This window comes from Pongo abelii, chromosome 7 (genome assembly GCF_028885655.2).
Source record: "Pongo abelii isolate AG06213 chromosome 7, NHGRI_mPonAbe1-v2.0_pri, whole genome shotgun sequence".
In the NCBI taxonomy this organism is placed as follows: domain Eukaryota; kingdom Metazoa; phylum Chordata; class Mammalia; order Primates; family Hominidae; genus Pongo; species Pongo abelii.
Genome location: NC_071992.2, coordinates 129,986,043 through 129,993,731, shown reverse-complemented (window position 1 = coordinate 129,993,731; position 7,689 = coordinate 129,986,043). Strand labels below are relative to the sequence as shown.

The 7,689-nt window shown below is 37.3% G+C and overlaps 1 long non-coding RNA gene across 1 annotated transcript; it reads right to left on the bottom strand.

Moving 5' to 3' along the window:
- Positions 1 to 651: 651 nt before the first annotated feature.
- Positions 652 to 6,906, bottom strand: LOC129060807 (uncharacterized). The gene is made up of 3 exons (XR_008527702.2): positions 6,836 to 6,906; positions 4,237 to 4,298; positions 652 to 846 (listed from the first exon to the last, which is right to left on the bottom strand). It is a non-coding gene; the product is annotated as an uncharacterized LOC129060807 (long non-coding RNA).
- Positions 6,907 to 7,689: the final 783 nt, after the last annotated feature.

The window sequence follows — 7,689 nt, the reverse complement described above, 5'->3', positions numbered from 1 at the left end:
ACCATTTTATATAACCTTAGCACGGCAGTCAGAACCAAAGCCCATTAACATTAGTAGCATGCTATTTAACTAGAGATTTTGCTCAAATCTTACCATTTTCTCCCACTATTTGTCTCTTTTTCATCCAGGATCAAGTTCAGGATTCTGCACTGCAACTAGTTACTTCTCCTTAGTCTCCTGTAGTCTGGAAATAGTTCCTCAGGCTTTCCTAGTCTTTCACAACCTTGACACTTTCAAAATATGTTGATCATGTGTTTTGTCTAATGTCATTCAATTTGGATAGGTCTGATGCTTCTGCATGACTGAAAGCTGCTCTGTATTTTTGTCAAGAATGTCACAAAGCCAGTGTTGAGTTCTCAAGGTATCATGTCACAGTTCTCAAGACGTTATGTCTTGTTACTGGTGTTGTTGACCTGCTCAGTTTCTCCACTGCAAAGTTACTGTCTTTCCCTTTGTAGTACACACACATACACACACACACACACACACACACACAAACACACATGTGTTTTTTGTTTTATGGGTTATAATCAAGTACTATGATATTTATTTTTGCTCAAATTGTTAGGCTACTTCAGGTTGGCTCCTGTGTTTTTCAATAAACTTGAATCTTATTGTGTGCATGTCTTTATTTTTTAGCACTAAAAAAAGGATAAATTGGACATTAAAGGGTTTAGTTTATTCTCCGTGGTGAGTAGGAAGAAAATGAGTGAACACAGCAGGTATCGTTAATGAGATAGCAGAGTTTAGGAGGAAGTGATGTTTCTTTGAGTATATTGTTTTTATAGCTGGACTGCTAGCACCACAGTAATATTTCACATATCCTTCATATACCCTAAAGAAAAACTAAAAAAAATTAAAATCAATTATAATATGAGGAAAACAAAAAAATAGAAAACAAACACTAACAAACATACTCTATTAACACAAAAATTGGGGGAAGAACAGAACTATTCTAAGTAACTTTGGAAATAATATCCTGACTGGATACTGTAGGGATAAAAACAAAAAATACTACATACAAATACAATAAATATGCTCGCCACAGGGATATAGGTTAGCAATTCTGAGAGTGCCTTGTATGTATACTAGAACAAACCAAACAAATAATGTATTACAGCTGATAAGAACTAGGTTTCTCAATGTTGAATAATTTACAAGTAAGAAAAGGGGAAAAGGCTAAATTCTGTGGTATTGTATTGGAATTCAGTTATTAATATTATAAACGTATGGTGTGATATATAAAAATTATATATACATACACTATATATACACATATGTGTGTATACGTACACACATATACATTTTCAGTTAGATGCAAAACTACAAATATTTTTTGTGTGGATTAATAAACATACGTCTATTTCCTCTCTATATTGAGAACACCCATAAGCAAGGCCACCCAGTGGTAATGCGAGCATTCATAGTCCAGCCCATACCTTGGTTTCTAAATGTTATTCTCCAACAATGTACCAAGGCTCCTTGTGGATTCTGGGTTGTGGCAGGAGAAATATTTAAAGATATTTTAATATTCCAGCTTAAAAATCCTCAGTTATTTTTCATTTAGGTAAGAACATCTGTGCATCAAGTAAGTGCCCTTCTATTATATTGTTAAAAAATTGAAGAATATATCTCTTTAATATCAGTGGAATGAGACTAGAGTTTTTCTAACCATATTAAGGGAAAGAAAATAATTGATGGTTGTGGGAAATCAGAAACAACCAAGCCAGCTTTCAAATCTGCAAGCTGATGATTCCAGAACTGACTTACAAAATGTATAAGACATGCTTATTTTGTTCTTATAATAATTGATATACTTTCATATGATATCTCCCAATAAAACAATAATAGATTTGTATGTATGTTTAGGACTCCAAAATATATTAGTTTATTCACTTATTTCACAGATGCTCTTATCTAAATGAAAAAAAAACCAAGGATTTTCTAAAACCATTATTAAATACACATAATAACCAATATCCAGGTTCTAAAAACAGGGAATTGTGAGATATTACACAAGCCATATTTCAGAGGTATACTCCAGTAGCAGAAATGTGAAGAATACACAGAAAGTTATAACACAAAGTATAATTTAATAGTGTTTGCAAAAGCTGTGTCCCGGGAAGCAGACATAAGACGGAAAATAATTTCTGATAAGAGAGTGCTTTCAGAGAAATGTGGCATTTGAAAAGAGCAATGAAAGGCTGTGAAAAGGGCATGAGAACCTCAGGTTGCAGAAATCCAATGTATCAAGATATTGTAAAACTGTAGAATATGTCTTGAGTTTAGTGTAATCAGTGATTGCCATAAAAAGGCTAAAAAAAAGCATATAAGTCAGTGTGTTAAAACCCACTGTCAGTTATTCTCAGAACTTATCTAGGCTGGGCAAAGATGGGAATAATTAGCACTCTCCCAGTGAATTGTATCTCACTCCTGGGACCAGTGGTTAAGCGGCACATGATTTTCTCATGGTTGTGGCATAGATATGAGGGAGCAACACCACTCAGCTTTGTGTCCTATCTTCCAGAACAAGTCACACAGGCAAACACAGAATCAATAAGTAGGGGAATTTACTTTGCCCTTGTAAGTAATGAGTAGAGTAAACATTTTCAAAAAAAACCTCATACAAAAACAGGTTATCATTTGCTTCCTTTCAATCAAATAATTCTGCATTCTACTGAAATTCTTATGGTTTTCTCTTATCTGAATATGTTTCTGACTTAAAGAACAGTATGCAATTTATATACTTGCATCAGTTATCATAGCCCATTACTCTGCCTTTTAATATTCTTGGCTGCTCGTGGAGCAGGTATTTATAATACTTAAAGTGTGCCTTATTTGTAATAATTCAAGAGAGAACACCAGTTTTACATTTTATTACACTTATTATTTATTTGAAATGTTTGCCATAGAACCAAGACTGAACAATTGCTAGTGGGAGAAACATAACAGGTACGGTTGATTGCAATTGTTCCTTTTAGCTAGAAAACCCCATGGTTGCCATTATGGTTTTATAACGCATTTTCCATCATGCCAGTTATGCACCCTTATATAAAATTTAAAATAAAACGAAACAGAGTCAATTGGGAGCTATGGCAAGGAGAATGAATTTAAATCATTCATTAATTCACACACTAAATGCTACATATTACATAAAAGGAGACTAATAGCAGAGACTACTAATGTTTCTGTGGCCAAAACACAATAGATTTGTATAGCCTCTATCATGGTTTAGAATATTTTAAATTAATATTTGCAAATATCTCATTTTGGGTAGTTCTGAATGTTAGTAATTTACAGAAAACTATCTTCAATTAAAAACACAGCTGGAAAGATGATGGTTTTTGATATAATAGTGACTAGTTAGACAGATTACAGTAGTTTGACCTCAGTATATCTAACAATTTGGTGTGACAGTGTATCTTCTAAAAAGAATCTGAGTATTCCCAAATTAGTGACAAGATGCAGGATTTCAAACTAGATTTCTGGTTACTGACACTCAGAGGCTCTTCCTGTTCCATTGATAGTGATGTTGGCAGCCGTGGCCCATCTGGAGCTGCTGCTGCCGTGATGCTGGCTGCAGTGGGGGAGCCGCAGCCCAGGTTGTGCTTTTCATGGAGCTGACAGGAGCCAGAAATAGGCAGAAGCCCCAACCACTTCCAAGTTGGAGGGGCAGGAGCCCTGCCCTCCCTCCCAAGTGCAGTTGCAGTCTCTGGGCTGCAGCTGTGGGCCCAGGCATCTCTGCACTCTTGGGGGCCTGGGAAGACCACTGCCCCCACAGGCTCAAAAGTTCCTGCTCCTGCTGCCTTGGCCTCTCTCCACTCCTAGTGCTGCTCCAATTTCAGAGCAAAGCTGTGGCCTAGTCCCTGGTGAAATCCCACCTTCAGGCCAGGGAAGGCCTGAGGCCTGGGGACTGGGCTGTCAGTTTGGTGGACTAAAGTGAGAACTTACGGTACTTTTTCCCGGTCCACCATGGCCACCCATGGACCAATCAGCCCACACTCCCTCACTTTGAAGCCCGTAAAAAACCTACATTCAGACAGACTTAGGCAGACAAGGGGAGGATCTGCCTGCTGAGAGGAGCTACCCACTGTGGGACTCTTCTCTGATGACAGCTGGATACTCGTTGGGACAACCTGCCTGCAGGAAGGAGCTACCAACTGTGGGTCTCCTCAGAGCTGTTCTTTTGCAATAAAACATCTGTTTACCTTGCTCACCCTCCACTTGTCCACGTACCTCAGTCTTCCTGGATGCAGGACAAGAACTCAGGACCTGCCAAATGGCTTGAGTTGAGAGAGCTGTAACAAAAACAGGGCTGAAACACACCCCTTGCTCCCCATATTGCAGGCAATGAGAAGGAGAGAAGAGATGAAAGAAGAGCTGAGGCCCTTCAGGGAGCCTAGACCTAGGAATCTCCAAACTAGGACTGTGACACCCTCTTTGGGGCTCTGTGGTTCCTGGCATCTCTAAGCTTCTGGGCACCACCGTGTTCCTGGTCCCTGGTCCCAGCTGTGGAAGCTGCTTGTGGTATGCCTGGTCCAGCCTCAGCCTCACAGGGACCTGACACTCATGCTGGCGCGTGGAGCTGCCTACCCCACTACAGCGCTTCGTTGTGAGCAGTGGCCAGACCCCATGCTCACTTGTTTACATAGCCCTCACTACTTCGTGCGTGGCTCACCCTTGGCACGTGTGGGATCCAGGCTGGTAATGCGAGCGAACCGCAGCCTGCCGGGCCGAGTGGGCAGAACTAACCCAGTGGCCCTTAGCAAAACTCAGGCAAAGGTGCCGCCAATCACTGAGATTTCTGGCTGGAAAAGCAACACCCCAAGGATCCTGTAACAGTGACCTTGTAACTTTCCTAGTATTGAACATAGTTTGATTTACACTATCATGTACTTCCTAGGGAAAATTTGATTTTAAAATATAGTATAATAACATATACTGAGGTGCAGGTCTATCTTTCTGATAGTTTGCCATTTTTTCCTCAGCAGAGTTCAAATGCTAATATAAAGGCCCTTTGAGCTGTGTGTCTAGCTTTTGTAAAAAGGCCTTTATTTACCTTAAGTTTTTAAAAATCTACACTAGACGAAAGGCATTCTTATGTTTTTCATAGTTTTTAACTTTTAAGAGCTGGAATACTGAGACTTCCAACACAAATCTCATAAGAAAAATAAGGTATCTGATTCCCCAAATATGTAAATGAGGGAAATCATCAATCTCGCTACACAAAATAATAGGTGTTCCTAACCATAACTTAAGAAATTGTGTGTGTGTGTGTGTGTGTTGTGTGTGTTTCTATATGTGAAACAACTAGTGGAAGATCTGAGAACTTTGAAAGTGCACAGATCATTCAAGATTTGCATATATGAGCTTTTTATTAAAAATACACTAACTCCGCAGTAGATACACATCAGTAATAGGTACTGTGAAACTGCACATTAATCTCCTATTCATAGTTCAGTGATGTGATGTTGGACATTTTTTATTTGATTTGACATTGTATAAATTTCAGAAGTAAGATTATGTGATTCTTTTTACTTTGGCAAAGTTACATTAGATTTGCTTTAAAATATTACTCCCTCCTCACTACATACTTTTGCTCAGAAAACAAAAAATAATCAATTGAAAAGAACACTTTACCAATCAATTATTGATTATATGCAAATTGCATCAATTTTTCTGTGATAATCATGCCTGATTCCACAAAGTGAGCAGCCCGAAGAGCCAATCTATGGCAATGTATCTTTGCTTTTGTTAAGAATTCACAAACTGTGCTTTTAAATGATTGCTTGTCACTGGACACTTTGACCACACTTTCCAGTGTAAGAAGTAAAATACAGTACACAACACACTGATTAGTTGCTTCTTGTTGAAAACCTAATATTTTAACTCCCTAAATTTATGTATTGAAAAGCCATGCACATACTGCATATCCAGGAAACAAAGTAAAATGTTAAATTTTGAATGGTCAAATTATTATTTTGTTTGATTACAGCTGTTATTGAAATATGTAGCATGTCCAAGCTGTAAGAAAACTTTATATATTCTCCTTGTTACCTAAACACAGTGATTTATTTGCTAACTATTGAAACCACGTTTTCTTCAGCAACCTCTATGTACTCATGTTAGTTCTAATATTGCAGCAGTCCTGACTTCTGACAATCAATCACTGTTTGCTATGTAACTTCTAGAGTGCTGGTTTAGAGTAAAAGCTTGTTGAAAATTATTCAGCAATATTTACTGAAATATCAACTCTGGTGAATATAGAATTTATTGCATTTCACCAAAAACAGTCTCTAATGAATAGATCTTTTTGTTTTTCCTTTAGGTAACTGTAATTTCTAGAAAATCATTTGGGTTTTCTTTTCAATCGTAATCTCAAATCATCTTAAAAGCTTTGAGGGTGAATAAATGTTGCCACAGTTACTTAGATTTTAAAGTGGTAATAACTGAGGGAGAGCAGATCTGACTTCCTCTTCATGGCATTAACCACATTGCAAGCATCAGTTGAATTCCCATAGCAAGGGAAATAAAAGTGGAATATTTCTTGTCCATTTACTTATGCCTCACAGTGTCAGAAGTCTGAATTTGATGTCACTTCTGTTCATGAAATACCTTGGTTGTGAGTCAGTAACCCTACGGTTAATGGCAGTCACATTTAGTGGGTGCTATCTTCTCTGCCTTTACAGGGACATTATTTTTGTTAAGCTGAAAGTGAAAGTGCTAACATATTAAACCATATTCATCATGGAAAGGGATAAAAGGTTTTTTATTCACTTAATAACTCATTCATTGAACTCATATCTATATTAAACCTATAATAACAGGCACTTACTTTAATTTCTGGAGTTACTGCAATCAGAAAGACAAACTTGCTTTTTTTTTTTCTCTCATTGAGCAATGTCTAATAAAAGAGACAAGATAAACCATTTTAACCCACAAAATAAAATTATAATATGTACTGAAGAGTGTAGAGGAAACAACAGAGTAAAAAGGACCTGGCCAGTGAAAATGGCATATACATTGGCATTATGGGGGAAAAAACTTAAATATTAAAATTTCTTGATGCATGAGAAGAGCTTGACAAGTTTAAGAAGTAAGAACAGGGTTTATTGGGTGGAAGGTGGAATCATTCCACAAGTTAAAGGAAGACTGTGATGCCTTAATAAATTAACACCATAATCTCATTGGTTTAATACAAGAAAAATTTATTTCTTACTCATGTCACAGACCAATGCTGATTGGATAGCTGTCTTCCTAAGACCGGCTCATTGACCATTTTGTATCTATGCCTTTTGGTACACAAAGCTTTCAAATTTTCTGTTCAAGGGCCAGTGGATCTGTTGGGATGTTTCAAGAGCCTGGCCTAGAAGACACTTGCTTTCATCCATATTCCATTGATCAGAACTTAGTTTCATAGCCCTAAACCTAACTGCATGAAAAAATAGAAAATGTAGTATTTATATCTGCCAAGAAAGAAAAAAAAACAATAAAGTGATAACATAGCATTGTCTCTGGCATGGAAATATTATGTTTAAAATGCCTGAGTGGCATCCAGGTCTACATATTAAGTAAGAAGTTGGCCACAATTATCTAAGTCTGAAAGAAGAAGTCTGGGATATAAAGTGAATACCCATTCGTGAGAATCCAGAATTATTACACAAAGGAGTTCACCTTAAAGTAAAATCT